Source organism: Elephas maximus, chromosome 26 (genome assembly GCF_024166365.1).
Source record: "Elephas maximus indicus isolate mEleMax1 chromosome 26, mEleMax1 primary haplotype, whole genome shotgun sequence".
NCBI lineage: Eukaryota > Metazoa > Chordata > Mammalia > Proboscidea > Elephantidae > Elephas > Elephas maximus.
Genome location: NC_064844.1, coordinates 7,983,712 through 8,002,658, shown reverse-complemented (window position 1 = coordinate 8,002,658; position 18,947 = coordinate 7,983,712). Strand labels below are relative to the sequence as shown.

At 40.2% G+C, this 18,947-nt stretch overlaps 1 protein-coding gene across 1 annotated transcript in view; it reads left to right on the top strand.

Moving 5' to 3' along the window:
* The window catches only part of ACYP2 (acylphosphatase 2), a 155,766-nt gene that overhangs the window by 82,258 nt on the left and 54,561 nt on the right, over window positions 1-18,947 (top strand). The window lies entirely within an intron of this gene.

The following is an 18,947-nucleotide window of genomic DNA, read 5'->3' as shown; positions in this document are numbered from 1 at the left end:
GGAGCTGGTTATTGTGACTGAGTCTTAGATATTTTTCCCATCATTAAATAGGGTGATTTAAAACAAATCCACCACACCAGGCTGAGCCCAGTAAAACTAGATGGTGCCTGGCTACCATCACTGATTGCTCTGACAGGGATCACGATAGAGGGTCCCAGACAGAGATGGAGAAAAATGTAGGACAAAATTGTAACTCACAAAAACAGATCAAACTTACTGGTCTGACAGACTGAAGAAACCCCCAAGAGTATGGTCCCCAGACACCCTCTTCACTCAGCACTAAAGCCACTCCTGTAGTTCACCCTTCAGTCAAAGATTAGACAGGCCTGTAAAACAAACAGTAATACATGTAGCTCGACCGTGTATACAAGACTAAATGGGCACACCAGTCCAGGGGCAAAGACTAGAAGGCAGGAGGGGACAGGAAAGCTGGACGAATGGAAATGGGGAACCCAAAGTCGAGAAGAGGAGAGAGCTGACACGTTTCGGGGCTGGCAGCCAGTGTCGCAAAACAATATGTGTATTAATTGTTTAATAAGAAACTAGTTTGCTCTGTAAACCTTCATCTAAAACACAAATATATATATATAAAAAATGAAAAAAGAAGAAAAAATTAGTGAATAAAACAAATTCCCCATATTGTTTCACCATTTAAATCATACAGAAAAGAAAAACATCTTAAGAGGGTTTTAAAAGGGTTAATTACACACAAAATTGGGTAATGACTTTTTTTTTTTTAATTTTGACAGAGGAGACGGGGAGGGGCTTTACAGTTTCGTCATGTGTCAGGTTTTTTAAGTGCTCTTTAGGTTTCAGGGACACGGCTGTCACAGTGAGGCCCTACTCTACTCCTTGTTTGTGTTCTGATTGGGGCACAGCAACCTTTTGGGCATTATTCTTCATCTTTTGCATTCACAAGTTAAATTGCCAGTGATCTTTATCTCTGACAGTTTTTAAGGGGCATTAGTGGATAATATTATTTATTACCCATACTAATGGGTGAACCCATTCACAAATACTGCTCCCAACAGTGGTGATCATTTTGGGCTCTGAAATGGGTTAGGGATTTCTTTTGTACTTGTTTATTCCTCAGACAAATGTTAAAGGAAGCTTTCAGTTTCTGAATATACAATAACAAGGATGCCAAATTATATAAGGAAGCTGACCTAGGATTGTGGTGCAAACAGTTGACGCACTCAGCCGCTAACCAAGAGGTCGGAGGTTTGAGTCCACTCAGATACTCCTTGGAAGAAAGGCCTGGTGACCTACTTTGGAAAAATCAGCCATCAAAATGCTACGGGGCACAGTTCTGCGCTGTTACACGCGGCACAGTTCTGCGCTGTCACACGGGGCACGGTTCTGCGCTGTCACACGGGGCACAGTTCTGCGCTGCCACATGTGGGATTGCCATGAACTGGAACCAACTCAATGGCACGTGGTTTAACCTGGGATTAAAAACTCACCGCCAGTGGGTGATACGATGCTGTGCACAGAAAACCCTAAAAACTCCCTGCCAGTGGGTGATACGACGCTGTGCACAGAAAATCCAAAAGACCCCGTGAGAGAACTGCCAGAGCCACTCGAAAGATTCAGCAGAGTCGCAGGACAAACGCTAAGCATACAAAAATCAGTTGGATTCCTAATACTAATAAAGAGAACAGCAAAAAGGAAATCAGCAAAACAATACCATTATAGTATTCCTTAGAAAAAAATAAAATACTTAGGAATAAATCTAAGCAGGGATATAAAAGACCTATACAAAGAAAACTACCAAACACTACTGCGGGAAACCAAAACAGATCTACATAAACTGGAAAACATACCTTGCTCATGGATAGGAAGACTTAACATTGTAAAAATGTCTATTCTACCCAAAGCAGTCTAAAAACACAGTGCAGTCTCGATCCAGATACCAACAACGTTCTGGAAAGAGATGGATTTTCTAAAGATTAAACACTTACGCTCATCAAAAGACTTCACCAAAAGAGTAACAAGAGAGCCTATAGGCTGGGAAAAGAATTTTGGCTATGACAAATCCAACAAAGTTCTAATCTCTGAAATCTACAGGAAAATCCAATACCTCTACAACAAAAAGGCAAATACTCCAATTAAAAAATGGGCAAAGGATATGAACAGACAACTTCACCAAAGAAGGCATTTAAGGGGCTAACGGACATGTGAGGAAATGCTCTTGATCACTAGCCATTAAAGCCATTAGAGAACTGCAAATCAAAACCGCAACGAGATACCATCTCACATCAGCATTACTGGCACAAAAAAAAAAAAAAAAAAAACAAATGTTGGAGAGCTGGAGGGAGATTGGAACTCTTATGCACGGCTGGTGGGAATGCAAAATGTTATAATCATTTCGGAAAATGATACGGCACTTCCTTAGGAAGCTAGAAATAGAAATACCATAGGATCCAGTAATCCCACTCCTAGGAATATAACCTAGAGGAATAAGAGTCGTCACATGTATAGGCATATGCACACCCATGTTCACTGCAGCATTGTTCACAATAGCAAAAAGACGGAAACAACCTAGATGCCCGTCAACAGATGAATGGATGAACAAACTATGGTACAAATACACACGATGGAGCAAAGATAAAGAACAACTATGCATCTGCGGAGCATCTCACAACGTGGATGAATCTGGAGGGCATTATGCTGAGTGAAATACGCCAGTCACAAAAGGACAAATTGTAGGAAAGCACTACTGTAAAAACTCGATGTTTACAAGGGAAGCGAGGAATGGGAGGAAGAACACTACAAAGGCAATAGATACGTGGTAACTCTGGTGAAGGGTCAGACAGTACACAGTACTGGGGAAGCCTGCACAACTTGTACAAGTCAAGGTCGTGGACACGCCACAGACACATCCAAACTCCCTGAGGGACAGAATTACTGAGCGGAGGGCTGTGGGAACCACGGTCTTGAGGAACATCCAGCTCAGCTGGCATAACGTAGTTTATAAAGAAAATGTTCTACATTCTACTTTAGTGAGTAGCATCTGGGGTCTGAAAAGCCCGTGATAGCTATCTAAGACACTCCCCTGGTCTCACCCCTTCGGGAGCAAGGGAGAATGAAGAAAACTAAAGACACAAGGGAAAGATTAGTCCAAAGAACTAATGGACGCCAACTACCACGGACTCCACCAGACTGAGTCCAGTACTACTAGATGGTGCCTGGCTACCACCATTGACTCATCTGACAGTGATCACAATAGAGAGTCCTGGACAGAGCTGGAGAAAAATGTAGAACAAGAGTCTAACTCACACACACACAAAAAAGAGCAGACTTGCTGGCCTGACAGAGACTGGAAAAGCCCCAAGAGCATGGCTCCTGGACGCCCTTTTAACTCAGTAATGAAGCCATTCCTGAGGCTCAGCCTTCAGGCAAGGATTAGACAGGCCCAGAAAACAAAATGAGACTAAAGGGACACACCAGCCTAGGGGCAAGGACCAGAAGGTAGGAAGGGACAGAAAAGCTAGTAATAGGGAACTCAAGGTCGGGAAGAGAGAGTGTTGACATGTTGTGGGCTTGTTAACCAATGCCATAAAACTATATGTGTACTACACATTTGATGAGAAAAAAAAACTGCAGAAAATCCCGGGGTGGAGGGACTACGCCAGTGTTGAGTTATGTTCTCTACCTAAGGAGCCCTGGTGTCGCAGTGGTTAAGAGCTTGGCTGTTAACCAAAGGGTTGGCAGTTCAAGTCCACCAGCGGCTCCTTGAAAATCCTACGGGGCAGTTCTGCTCTGTCCTGTAGGGTTACTGTGAGCCAGAATTGACTCGACGGCAACGGGTCCGGTTTTCGTTTTTTTGGTACCTAACTGATGCTTTCCTCCAGTAGAGGTGCTACTCTGGTGCCTACTTTAGCTTAAATATTTAGAGAAAATAAGTATGGGAAAGTTTGTGAGAAAACGATGTCATGTGTAAGCACCTCGGGCTTAATTGTTTGTATTTACTGCAGGAATCGCAGAGTGGCACCAGCATGGCCCAAATACTCACCATATTACTAGATGTTCATGTGGTTTACTGGATGCTTTGGGAGTGGTAGCCAACCCCACAGTCAAAATTCAGAACAACAAATATTTAATATTTACTCCTGTCGAGTAAGTAAGTACCGATTGTCCTGGGTGAGTCTGGGCCCATCTCTCAAAGACGTTTAGCATCTGGAATTTTTATGTCCATTTGTGAGGCCTCGGTTTCCTCTGACACACAATGCATTGTTTTTGCTGGCTGTAGGCAAGCCCGAAAGGGCAGAGTCAGGAAGGACAAAGAATTTACACTACAGAACTTTCAATAACGTGTTGATGTCCGGGAAAGAGCGGAGCCTTTTCTGATAAGAAAGAAGCGTTAATTTTAAACAGCTGTGAATGTGCTGTCTGGGATCAACTCCTGGAAAGAAAGAGCAGGGCAATTCGTAGGCCGGGTCACAAGATGAGTTTGAGTAATCAATCCCTAAGTGAAACCAAAGAGAGGAAAAGTAAATATTGGAAGCGTTAACAGAGTTCAGCCCTGGGAGTGGAACACGGAGTCTTTTATGATTTGATGTTCTTGCCCAGGTTTAGCTTTGGCAGCAGCTCCTTCCCTCCTTTAAGCTCCCTCCACTCCCTCTCAGTGAATCAACATTTATCAGTAACTGTGACAGCACAGTAACAAAATTTCTCTCGAATCAGAGTTTGAGAAACGACTTGGAAAATTATACCGTGTTCCTAGTATCCAGACCAGCTCTTGGTAACCCACCCATTTTGATGCTTAAAGAAACCTAGTATAATTTTTCTAAACCCACTCAGAATTTTTATCAAGGCACTTGGCTGGTGTAATGAAAAGCTGCCTGAGCCTGTGGAATGGTGTTAGAACTTGATATTTTGGAGAAGGTACATGTATTCTGAACACGTATCTGCCTGCAAGCCACGGAGCACAGATCTTGCACGTGAGCTGAATTTGGAAGTTGATGGCCTCAAGCTTCCAAATTGAGCCATTAGTTGTAGGGTCTATGCAGCGTTAAATCCAGCCTTAATACTCTTTTGTTTAGAATATCTTTTTTTCAAAGAATGAGGAACAAATTTTTACTTTTCCAAAGGCACTTTAATTATTAGCTGTTCAGGGACTAGGGTTCCTGTTCAGCTCTTCTTTTTAGAAGTTTGGAGTAAGTCACTCATTTTATCTCTCATTTCTTTCACTCCAGTTATGAAATATGCACCCTAATTCTGAGTTTCCTGCCTCTGAAGCTATCACACGTGTAACACTCTCTGTGATAAAGCCTTAAAATAGCAGAAATGGATGTTGATATTTTAAGGCTTTAGCAATGCAAGATGTTGTTATGTGTATGAATAGTGGTACATACACTGCAAAAATAAGAACAGAATCGTGTAAATGAATGGTATACCATATCATCTTTCTTCTTATTCATATTTAATAAATATGTAATTTATTCATACTTAACAAAGATCGACATTTATTCGTATTTAATAAAAATTCCACAAGTATTTGGTGCTACAAAATGAGACACAAAGGTTCATGTATGTCCATTTTCAGACACTACATCTCAGGTCATAGCTAAAAAATTCCAGGATTGAGGATCCAGGTGGCCTTGTAGGAATGGACTGGGGCAGTACTCATGGCTACCACTATTTCGCAGAACTTCCAAATCATCTGCTCAGAACATTAAACCCTAGCTCTTCTTCAAGATAAGCCACAATGGCAGAGTGGCCATAAAAGTAGCATCTAATAGAAGTACCAACGGGTTTGAGTTGGTTGAATGAAAGGAGAGAAAAAACATGGAAGATAGCTGCAAGTAATAGACTTCAATTCCTGATGACTTTCCTTGGTGAAAAGTGACCACATTTAGTATAAACTACTTTTTTTTTTTTACATTAGGAAGGAGGAATTTACTTCCGAGTACGGAAGCAGACCAGAAATGAGCAGACATATGGGATCGGGCAGACCCTCAGCATTGAGCAAAGGTCTAAAGATAGCAATGCAGCTTGTAATTCTATAGATGCGTGTACGGGAACCACAACAACACAACTGCTAACATTTATTGAGTGCTTATTATTTACTGGACACAGCATTATGTATTATACACAGATTATTCATGTGTGGGGTAGGTGCTATTATCACCCAGCCATTTCGGAGATAAAGAGGTATACAACACACAGGTTAAAAAACTAGCTCACGGTCACACAGAGCTGTGCCAGATTTCAGGCCCAGGAAACCTGACTGCAGAAACCACACTCTGAAACTCTGCCTTTCATGAATTTGCAAAGCAGATTCAAATGCCACCAGTGGGTATTAACTGACAGAGGCCTAGTTCCAAATTGTTTAACAAGTGGCCAAAATAACAGGATAATTCTTTAAAAAAAAAAAAAAGGGGTCCATGCCAATAAACACTGGACATTGTGGGATGTGCCCATTAAGTATTAGGGACCCATAACAAGGAGATTAAGACTTCATAGTCAGAAACCCAGGCGTTGGAAACTGGGGTACAAGACAAGGACCCAGTCACAGTATAAACCCATTGCCCTTGAGTCGATTCCGACTCATAGCGACCCTATAGGACAGGGTAGAACTGCCCCGTAGAGTTTCCAAGGAGCGCCTCATGGATTTGAACTGCCGACCCTTTGGTTAGCAGCTATAGCACTTAACCGCTATGCCACCAGGGTTTCCAGTCACAGTATACTGCAGTAAATTTAGAGCAAAACCAGGAGACCATTAATTCAGGGCAGAGACGTGGAGACCTTGACAAAGAATTTCTTATGTTATCGCCTCCGCCTCCGAGGGTGGGAGTTGGCTCCAGAGTCAGATGTGTAGCCACAGGGCAGGCCTGATTGAATAGATGCAGCTCACAGTGAGAGAGAAGCAAGGGCACCAGTCCAGGTAAGCCATTACAGCCTGGCCCAGCTGCATTAGAGTTCCAGGCAAGAGACTAATTTTCCTCGCATTATTTCTCTACCACGGCAGCCCCTGCTTCTGTGGGAGATGACCCAGGTAGCGGCGCCATCAGATATCCAAAGACTGTTGAATAGGGAGATGAATTTTCATACCATAATTATAAAATTTAATAGCATCCTTTCACGTATATTTTATGGCCCAATCTGAGTTGTTACTCTCTTATTCTTTTAACGAAAACATAATGTTATGTGATAGAGTTTATTGAATGTAGTGTTCACTAAGCCATCTGGGAAATTATCAGGGAGAGTAATTAGATATGGAATTTTTATTTAATTATTCATATCACTTGTTTATTCTGTCTTACAACAACTTTTGTGGAATGTACACCATGATTTGGGGAGCGCTTGTTGGTGTCCTTAAAAAAATTGAGTAAACATTCAAGATAGCAGCACTTAGTGTTGCATAAATCGTTTTTATTTGCTAGTCCCACCCTCTATTCTGTGGAAGAAAAATATGTAAACAATTTTATTTTGTTTCCTTTTATGTAGCATCTATCCAGCTGCCTTCATATTTTATCATCTATCAGCTCCAAAGACTACGATAATCTGTTCTCTCTAAGGCTCATGGTTTCCTAGGTCTAGTTGTTAGTACTGTTAAAAGCCTCCCAAACTTCCTTTTTAAGAACACAGCTTAGTTTCATGTGTGTTAAGAAGCTGCTTTCCAGATGACTGACATTATATAGGGTTGTTATCCAGAAAAAAGTTCCACTTGCTTAATGTTCAGCCCAGTAAATAGCTTTGCTATTCTGAAATATACAGAAGAGAGAGAGGGAAAAAAAGCTAAAATATAGAGTGAGTCCACAAAATGGGCTGTTGCATAAACTATCTAAATTGATATAATTCGTGTCCACCTTTGCCCCTCACCTCGCATCAGAGAGGCAGCCTGACTTGGAGAAACAGCCCGGGACCTGGAGCTGGGACCTGTGATAAAAGCTGGTATCCTTCAGCGTGAGCTGAGACTTGAGGGCAGTCATTTCACTTCTCTGAGCTTGTTTCCTGATACGAATTGGGAATACCACCGACCTGCAAGGTCCTGAGGAGAAAACAAATTTACTATATAGAGTTGCAAATGTAGGTATTCAGTAAAAGCCAGTTTATCACTCATTGGAGCCTGAGCTTTAAGACTATGCCATTCAAGAGAGTTACATAATTTCAAGTTATAAGAAAATGCTTTTGATAGGAGAGCCTGTTTGTTTCCTGCCTTCGTGGGCACCCCACCACAGCCTGTTGTTGCCGTGGTTTCTATTTGCAGTTGATGATGACAGCTTGGCGTGCACCCGTTGCTGTGCCAAGTGATTCACATATATTATTTCGTTTAACCATGACGGTAACCCTTTGAGGCAAATTTTGGCTTCTGACTTTCTACCATGCCTTTGGACTATGTCCGTTTTCTTTTAGAATATATGTTTTTCTGACTTCCATCTGTCTGATTTTATCCACTGCTTTGCACTAATTATGGTACTTTCCGTAACCAAACTGTATCTGTCAGGATGTTTTGGGATGCAAATAACAGAGAGCTAGACTCGACCTGGCTTCCGAAACAAAGGGAATTTTTTCACACGCTCAACCGAATGATGTTGCACTAAGCTCGATTTCCCTGTGACTCTTTCACTCTGTCTTTCGTCATTGTGGGAGAAGTGGCTGCTGACATGGCGTCTTTACACTATGCTGTCCATAAGAACGGAGAGCTTTTATTCCCCCAACAAAAACTCTTGGCTTCTTTTGGCTGGACCAGTTTCGGTCCTGCGCTGTCATCTGACACAATCACTGTGGCCAGAGGAGTGACGTGTATTGATTACCCTTCCCGGAAGCCATCACTGGACGAGGAGAATGGTGTTAGAGTGCTCAGTTCAAACCTAGAGCTGTGGCTGAGACCAGTGTCATCCAAGTCACAGAGTGCTACAGTGGAGCAGGCGAAGTACACGTCTTGAAGGTGCCTTTGCCTTGTTCTCAATCTCTAAGGGAAGGAAAGCTTTCAGCATTGCACCTTTAGCTATGATTTCCTATAGGTTTTTCTTGTTGTTTTGGATAGGCATTCTTTATCCATTTAAGGAAATTCTTCACAATTTGCTAAGATTTTTTAAATCATGAATGGAAATTGAATTTAAATGCTTTTTTAAAATTTGCTGAGATGATTCTGTAGATTCTTTATTCTGCTAATGTGATAAATCACCCGAGTTGACTTTTTTTGCAACTTTAATGAGGTATAATTGACATACAGTAAATTGCACATATTGTACAATTTGATAAGTTTTGACATGTGTCTTTTTTGACCCATAAAACCATCACCAAAATAAAACTAATGAACAGATCTATCACTCTCCTCCCCAACATTTCCTACTGCTGCTCTCTGATCCCTCTCTCAGCCTCTCAGCCCTGATTTCCCTCCCCGACACCAGCCCCAGGCAACCTCTGACCTGATCTCTGTCATTGTCTATGCATGTCATTTGTCAGGGTTGCATTTACTGACTGATTTTTGAATGTTAATCGAATCTGCCGTTTCTGAAATCATCACAACTTAATCATGGGGGATTCGCTTGCTTTCTTAGAAATTTCTGGATTCATTTGTCTAATGTTTTGTTTGGGATTTTTGCATCTGTGTTTATGAATGACATTGGGATGTCATTTTTCTATTAATGCCCTTGTCAAGCTTTAGTATCTAGGTTATGCTGCCCTCTTAAAATAGGAGGAGGGGGGAATGTGTTTTCTTTTCCCCATTATTCTATTCTCTGGAAGAGTTTTTGTAAGATAGGTGTTATTTCTTCCTTAAGTATTCGGTCTGAATTAACCAGCGATCATTTTGAAGTATACCTGTTTACTTCTTGTAATGCTTTTTGTCTTACAGTCTACTTTCTCTGATGTAAATACAGCTTATGTGCTACTGTTGTCATATATTTTCATTCCATATATATAGTTAAAACCCCTGAGTATATTATTATAATGATTGCTGTGTTCTGTTAAAATTCACTTAGATTTATTCACATGCTTGCTCTTTTTATTGTTCTTTATTCTTTTCAGCATCTCTGAGCTCCCATCTGGGAGCCGAATACACCCATTAGTATTTCCTTTAGAATAGACTGCTGGTTTAAAAAAACAAAAGAAAACACTCTACATTTTTTTCCTTCAAAAATATTTTTTTGTTGTTTTTTTCCTCACCCATTTCATTATTGAGAGATCATCTCATTGATAGGGAAGTCTAGGTTTAGTTATATTCTTTCATAACTTTGGAGATACCACCCCATTATCTTCCAGTCTCCGTGGATTTTTTGGAAACATCAGCTGTCAGACTAATATCTGCTCCATTGCTCAGGTTGCTTTTAATATTTTTTCTTTAATTTTGGTTTTCAGCGTTTTTACCGTGATGTGCCTGGGTGGGCCCTTCTTTGTGTTTATCCTGCTTTGGGTTCAGAGGACTTCTTCAATGGTGACTTTTTGTCAGTTTTAGAAAATCCTCGGACCTACTCTTCTTAAATATTGCTTCTTTCCCATTCTCTCTTCCTTCTCTTCTGAGGGCCTTCTCACAGCACACTTATCCATCTTTTGGAGCATGTGTGATATGACCCCTGGCAACCTTTCTGACCCCATCCCCTGCCACACTCTGCCTTGTCCCCTCACGCTTTTCTAACGACCTTGCAGGTTTTCTAACAAGCCAAGCATGCTCCTGCCTCATGGCTTTTGACAATATCGTCATTCCCTCATCCTGAAACCCTTTTCCAGACATGCCCATGGCTCCTTCCCTCACAGGAGTCAGGTCTCTGCTCAAATGTGGCTTTGTCAGGGAGGCTTTCCCTAATCACCTTCTCTAGATTATCATCCAAATCCCTCCTCCCTCATGTGACTTTCTAATCCTTCGTCTGGTTTTGTGTTTCTTCATAGCACTTATTACAACATGACACATTATATATTTCCACTTATTTGCTCATTCTCTGTATCCTTTCACTAGAGTATAAACTCCAAAACAGAGATGTATCTCACAACTGTATCCTCAACCCATGAAATAGTACCTGGAATAGAGAAGGTGCTCAATAAATATTTGTTGGGTGAATGAATGATTAATAGATAATGGATATAAGAAGTAGAGCTCTCTATAGAAACCAAAGAAAAGAGACAAGGGGAAACAACAAACTAAGTAAGGCCTTTAATTTCTCTCTCTTTCTAAGAACAAAAAAAAAACCCTGACCCAGTGCCGTTGATTTCAACTCATAGCGATCATACTATACATACATATATATGTATAAATATAAATAATATTTAAGGACAGTATCATAGACCGTATGTCTATCCATGATAGCAACAAAAAAGTTAATCTACTTGAAAATATTGCTTTTATTGGTTTATATTAATTGGTATTTCATAATTTAGTTGAGGCATGTGCTTCACAAATTTACAAAGACAAAAAATTTACAAATTTTAGTGTTTTTTAATTAAAACTACCAAATAAAGATAAATTAATTTCCAATGAATTAATGAATAAGTAAAGACACTTGGAGCGTTTTCCGTAGTGTGAAATCATTGCGATAGCACATAAAATTTATTAAGAGATTTTGGCAAAATATTATGAATGCTTTTAGGTACAAAGGCTAATAAATTGGCCAGAACCTGAGTAATGGCTGGCCCATGTCCTTTCTTTTTTTAAAGCATTTTATTGTGTTTTTTCTGGGTTAGGTGAAAGTTTACACAGCAAGTTAGTTTCCCATCCAACAATTCATACACAGATTTTTCCGTGACATTAGTTACTGTCCCTGCATGTGTCAGCACTCTTCCCATTTCCACCCTGCCTTCCCTGTTTCCATCCCTCTAGTTTCCCTGCCCCTCTTTGCTTTCTCCTCTTTGCTTTTGGGCAAATGTTGCCCGTTTGGTCTTGTATAGTTATTTGTTCTAAAGAGCCCATTCTTCACAGGTGTTCTTTATTTTATAGGCCAATCTATTATTTGGCTGAAAAGTGGCCTCCAGGAGTGGCTTCAGTTCCATGTTAAAAGACTTTCTTAGGGTGATCGTCCCAGGGGTTCCTCCCATCTCCATCATTACAGTAAGTCTGGTCTTCATTATGAATTTGAGTTTTGTTCTACATTTTTTCTCCCATTCTAACCAGGACTATCTACTGTGTCCCTGATGAGAGTGATCGGGAGTGGTGGCTAGGCACCATCTAGGTCTTCTTGTCTCAGGCTAGAAGAGGCTGTGGTTCATGTGGACCATTAGACTTTTGGACTAATTACTTCATTGAGTCTTTGGTTTCCTTCACTCTCCTTTGTTCCAGATGGGAAGAGACCAGTAGTTGTATCTCAGATGGCCACTCACAAGCTTTTAAGACCCCAGACCTTACTCACCAAACTAGGATGTAGAACATTGTCTTTGTGAACTATGTTATACCAGTTGACCTATATGTCTCCTGAGACTATGGTCCTTAGACTTCAAGCCCAGTAACTTAGTCCCACAAGGTGTTTGGGTATGTCTAAGAAGTTTCCATAACTGTATCCCTTATGTTCTTTATTATATATATGAATATATATGCAGAACACTGAAATATGTGTATACACACACATGTACTCCTTTACACCCTCCCATGCCTATATAGCACACATATCTACCTGTGTAACTACTCACACATTTTTGGTTGCTGTTACTGTTATTGCAGAATTGTATATGTTACAGCATTCACTATAGTTGTCCTTTATTCTTGCCTACCTCTCAGTGTCTTCATTTACGTTGGTCATGTTGTGCTGACTTCCTCCATATTGTGTATTCCCTTTCCCTTCACCAGAATTAACAAGTGTCTACTATGTAGTAGTTAAGAGCTTGGCTGCTAACCAGAAGGTCGGCGGTTCAAATCTATCAGCCACTCCTTGGAAATCCTATAGGGCAGTTCTACTCTGTCCTATAGGGTCACTATGAGTCAGAACTGACTCAATGGCACCTAATAACAACAACAACACTATCTAGTAAGTGATTCTCTCTCCCTCCCCCTCCCATCCCTGGTAACCACCAAAGAAGGTTGCTTTCTGTGTGTATACCTATTCTTGACTTTTTTATAAAAGTGGTATTGTACAGTATTTGTCCTTTTGTGATTGACATTTCATTCAGCATAGTGTCCTCCAGATTCATCCGTAAGGTGTTTCACAGACCCGTCATTATTCTTTATCATTCCTTAGTATTCCATTGTGTGTACGTACTACAATTTGTATATCCATTCATCTATTGATGGGCACTTAGGTTGTTTCCATCTTTTTCCTGTTGTGAATAATACTGCAGTGAACATGGGTATGCTTAGGTCTATTCGTGTCACTGCTCTTATATGTCTAGAGTATATACCTAAGAGTGGGTTGCTGGATCATAAGATAATTCTATTTCTAGCTTTTCGAGGAAGTGCCATACCATTTTCCATAGTGGTTGTAGCATTTTACAGTCCTACCAGCCATTTACAACCTCGACAACATTTGTTGTTTTCAACAACAACATATCTTCTTTGGTGAAGTGTCTGTTCATGTCCTTTGCCCGTTTTTTGGTTCGATTGGTTTTTCATTTTTGAGTTCTTGAAGTTTTCTATGCATTTCAGAGATTAGAGCTTTGTCAGATATGTCATTGACAAAGATTTTTTCCCAGTCTGTAGGTTCTGTTCACTGTTTTGGAAAAGCTTTTTGATGAGCATATATATTTAATTTTTAGGAAGTCCCAGTTGTCTAGTTTATCTTCTGTTGTTTGTGCATTTTTAGTTATTTATGATATAAGTTAGGACCCCTAGCTTTGTCCCTGTGTTATCTTCCAGGAATTTTATTGATTTAGGTTTAACATTTAGGTCTTTGGTCCATTTTGAGCTCGTTTTTGTGTATAAAGTGAGGTATGGATCCTGTTTTGTTTTTCTGGAAGTGGATATCTAGTGTTGCCAGCACCATTTGTTAAAGAGATTGTCTCTTCCCCATTGAATGGACTTCAACCCTTTGTCAAAGATCAGCTGTCCATAGATGGATGAACTTAATTCTGGATCTCAATTCTGTTTCATTGGTCTATGCGTCTGTCATTGTGCCGGTAACAGGCTGTGTTGATTACTGTGGCTGTAGAGTAAGTTCTGAGATTGGGACGTGTAAGGCCTTCTACTTTGTTCTTCTTCGGTATTGCTTTAGCTATTTGGGGCCTCTTTCTTTTCCATATAAAGTTGGAGACTAGTTTTTCCATTTCTTTAAAGAATGTTGTTGGGATTTGGATCAGGATTGCATTATAGATCGCTTTGGGTAGTATTGACATTTTCACAATGTTAAGTCTTCAATTCTTGAGTGTGGTATATTTTTCCATTTATGTAGGTCTCTTTTGGTTTCTTGCGGTAGTGTTTTGCACTTTTCCTTGTGTAAGTCTTTTACATTCCCGGTTAGATTTATTCCTAGATATATTATGCTTTTGGGGGCTATTGTAAATGCTATTGTTTCCTTGGTTTCCTTTTCGGAGTTCTCCTTGTTAGGATACAGGAACTCAATTGATTTTTGTATGTTTGTCTTGTACCCTGCCATTTTGCTGAAGCCTTCTATTAGTTCCAGTAACTAATATTCAGAATTTTCTATGTATAAGATCATGTCATCTGTGAATAGGGATGGTTTTACTTCTTCCTTACCAGTGTGGATTCCTTTTATTTCCCTTTCTTACATTATTGCTCTGACTAAGACTTCCAGTACAATATTGAATAAGAGTGGTGATAATGGACATCCTTGTCTTGTTCCTGTTCTCAAGGGGAATGCTTTCAGTCTCTCTCTCTCCGTTGAGAATAATGTTGGCTGTTGGTTTTGTATATATGCCCTTAATTATGTTGAGGAATTTCCCTTCTATTCCTATTTTGGGGAGAGTTTTTATCAGGAAAGGGTGTTGGATTTTATCAAATGCCTTTTCTGCTTCTATTGAACTGATCACATGATTCTTTTACTTTGTTTTATTTATGTGGCAAATTACATTGATGTCTTTCTAATGTTGGACCACCGCTTGTATCCCTGGTATAAATCCTACCTGATAAAGTAATTATTTTTTTGATATGCTGTTGTATTCTGTTGGGTACAATTTTGTTGAGATTTTGCATCTATTTTCATGAGGAATATGGATTGGTCTGTAATTTTCTTTTTTTGCTGTATCTTTGCCTGACTTTGGTATCAGGGCTATGCTGGCTTCATAGAATGAATTAGGGAGTATTCCTTTATTTTCTACATTCAGAAATATTTGAGCAGAATTGGTGTCAACTCTTCTGTGAATATTTGGTAGAACTCTCCAGTGAATCCATCTGGGTCAGGGCTTTTTTTTGTTGGGAGTTTTTTTTTTTTTTTTTTTTATGACATCTTCAATTTCTTCTTTTCTTATGTGTTTGTTTAGGTTTTCTTCTATCTACTGTGTTTAGGTAGGTTGTGTTTTTCTAGAAATTTCATTTTTTCTTGTTTTTCAAATTTGTTAGAGTATAATTTTTCATAATATTCTGTATCTTTATCTCAGTTGGTTCTGTTATAATGTTGCCCATTTCATTTCTTATTTTGTTTATTTGCATCTTCTCATTTTTTTCCTTTGTCACTTTGGCCAGTGGTTTGTCAATTTTATTGATCCTCTCAAAGAATCAACTTCCAGTTTTAGAGATTCTTTCTATTATTTTTCTGTTTTCTATTTCATTTATTTCTGCTCTGATCTTTATAATTTCCTTTCTTCTGGTGACTGTGGACATCTTTTACTATTATTATTCTGTTCAAGTTGTCAGGTTAAGTTACAGATTTTGGATCTCTCTCCTTTTCTGATATGTGTATTTATTGCTATAAATTTTCCTTTGAGCACTGCTTTTGCTCTGTCCCAGAGGTTTTGGTATGTTGCGTTTTCATTCCAAGAATTTTTTAATTTCTTCTGTGACCCAGTAGTTTTTAAGTAAGTTGATACTCAGTTTCCATGTATTTAATTTTTTCCCCCTTGCTCTCTCTGTTGTTGATTTCTAGTTTTACGGGGATATGGTCAGGGAAGATGCTTTGTGTTATGTCGATGTTTTTGTATTTATTGAGGCTTTCTTTGTGGCCTAGAATATGGTCTATTCTGGAGAATGATCCATGTGCGTTTGAGAAGAATGTATACAGTGCTGCTGTTGGGTGGTGTGATCTGTATATGGCTATGAGGTCAAGTTAGTTGATTGTGTTCGTTATATCTTATATGCCTTTATGGAGTGTCTTTCTAGTTGTTCTGTCAGTAGTCATAAGTGATGTGTTAAAGTCTTCTACTATTATTGCAGAACTGTCGTTTTAATTCTGTTAGAGTTTGTTTTATGTATTTTGGAGCTCTGTCTCTCTTTTGGATAGTGTTTGCTTGATTTTTTTTTTCTTCCATCCTTTGATTTTTAACTTGCATATGTCTTTTCGTCTAAGGTGTGTCTCTTGTAGGCAACAAACTGTTGGGTCAAGTTTTTTTAATCCATTCTGCTGCTCTCTGTCTCTTGATTGGTGCATTTAATCCATTTACATTCAGTGTGATTATTGATAGGTATGGATTCATTGCTGTCATTTTGTTATACTTTTTTGGTAATGTTAACAGTTTGTTTTAATTTTCTGTTCTGTGTTCTTTTTGTATGTGGATTTTCTTTTCCTATCAGTTGTTGTTTCTGTGTTTACTGGGTCTTTTTGGTTTTCTTCTTTATTTTGGTGAGTAGATTTATTACTTTTCTTTGCGGTTACCCTGAAGTTTATATTCATTCTCTTAAAACTAAAAGTCTGTTATGGCTTGAAATTGCCTTGACTAACTCCTCATCTGGAAGTTCTATAACCACATCTTTTATTCCCCCTTTCTATTTTGGAGATACCATCTGTTGTCTCCAAAGCATTAAGGTACTATTTTATTGATTGATTGATGGTATATTTGTTTGTTTCATCCTGATTTTTGTTTTGTTTTGATTTATCAGGGTAGGCAGGTTGGGTGTGCTTCGCTAATCACTTATCTGGCAACATGGGAGCACTCACTACCTGTCCCTCTGGGTGGGCGGGGCAACAGCAGACAGGGCAAGCCTGTGTCGTTGTACACTGGGTGTACAAGATGGCAGAGGGTGAGCTTGGCGGGTGCTGACTGACTAGCAGCGTTGGTGCACTGTCTACCACTCGCCAGGTGAGCACGTCTATGGGCAGGGGACAGGGTGGGCAGCCAGGAGTGCAGGAGCACTCTCCCAGCACTCAACGAGTTGGTGGGTGGGGGTGGGACAGGCAACAGGGAGCACAGGAGCACTCTCCTGCCACTTGGCGGGTCAGCAGATAGGGGTGGTGGTGAATGGGGCAGGGTGGGGGTGGGAGTAGAGGGTTGTACTACGATCCATGGTGGCTGGGGCTGCAGGGATGGGGGATTTCTTGCCATTAATCACCAGGAGGGTGGGGGGAGGAGGAGTGTGCTCATCTGATCACCGCTATTATTTCTTTTTTGGTTTTTAGAAATATCTATTTATTGTGTAACTATGTAGAGACTCACTGAAATGCATCATTTTTTATGGGCAAAAAACCTAACTCTGGGCTTCAAAGTATTAACTCTAAGTATGTTTTGTGAATTTCTTCCTTATATAAATCATAAATCTACCTCTAATGCCTAGACCTTCACCTAGTATGCATTCATTATAGCTACTCAGAAGGAATCTATATTCCAGGCCAAAGCTACTTGACTGGAGAGACTAAACTCCACTGGTAATAAGGTTTCCACCTCACTGGCGCCTACAGTATTTTGCCAGATTTCCTGAGGTCAGCATGCCTTTCTGATGTTCATGAACTGTGGTGCTTTTCCAGGAATGTCTCCAAGGGATCCTACCTGAGAGAAAAGATGCCATACTGTGACATTTACTGCTTCTAAAGAGAAGAGGGATGGCCCATGCCTGTGCTTAGGCAGCTTAAAAACAGAAATGGAACTGATAAAGTCATCAACTCAAAACCTCCCCCTACCTGCCCATGTATTTTCTAGTCCAGAATGAAGCTAACAGTGTAAACAAATGCTTCTTAGAAAGGTTAAGGAGAAAGCATCCACCACTCCATTGGCCCTCCCACTCCCGCTTCCCTAAAATAGGATCGCTAACATCTGATGTGAGCTAGGGAAGTATTTGGGGCTGTGCCATATGTCCCTGTTAGAAGCACTGAGCTCATAATGACTAAGAAGCTCCAGGGGGTTGTCTAAGCCACCAAGGTTATAAAGGGCACAGCGTTATCACAGCTGAACTAAAATTTAATGTGGTTCTTGCTTTACCACCCATGGTGTCCTAAGAGGTGGTGTGGCAAACTGTAAATAGAAGGGCCCAGTTGTAGCTCACCAAAAAGCCAAACGTACTGTTTATATGATGGCACAGAGGGGAAGAAGTTGGAAAATATTTCTAAAAGGCGTGTGTTTGCATATGAATTTATTCATTTCTTTATTTTTAGAATTCTCTCTTGAGAACTAAGTGCTTTAAAGATAGATCCCAATTTAAAGTATTTACAACAAAAATTATACATGAACTTACCAATTAAAATTTTAGAGCATCCCCTGGAAGGTATTGCGACTCAGGTGCTCAGGAGCTCAGAGTTCTGTCATCAGAGGTGGCAATTTCTCAGAATGAGTTAGAGGTGTGAACCTCCCTATACTACCGACCAAGTGTTTGAGATCCCGGCAATCCAGGGTTACTGTCATGAAAGTAGGTAGAACTGAGAGTGCCCATGGGGTCAGTGGCTTAGGGTTTTGGGGGGCACCATGATCTCATGAGAACCATGATCCCATTTTTCTTGGTCCTCAGAACTTTCTGTCATTGCAACATACGCTGCTGTGACAGGTTGAAATTTCTAGGACTGAGGCTTATATGACAAAGGGTGCAATCTGGTAAGATTGAGAGCAGCCATCTGGTGAGCTGAGCAGGTTTCCAGCAGATGGGGTGGTAAGCGTGTGAAGCAGGCCTCAGCAAACCTGGGGTTCACACCTGGGGCTTCCATTACCAAACCGTGTGGCCTTGAGTACATTGTTTCGGCTTCAATGGCTTAAGCTGCAAAATA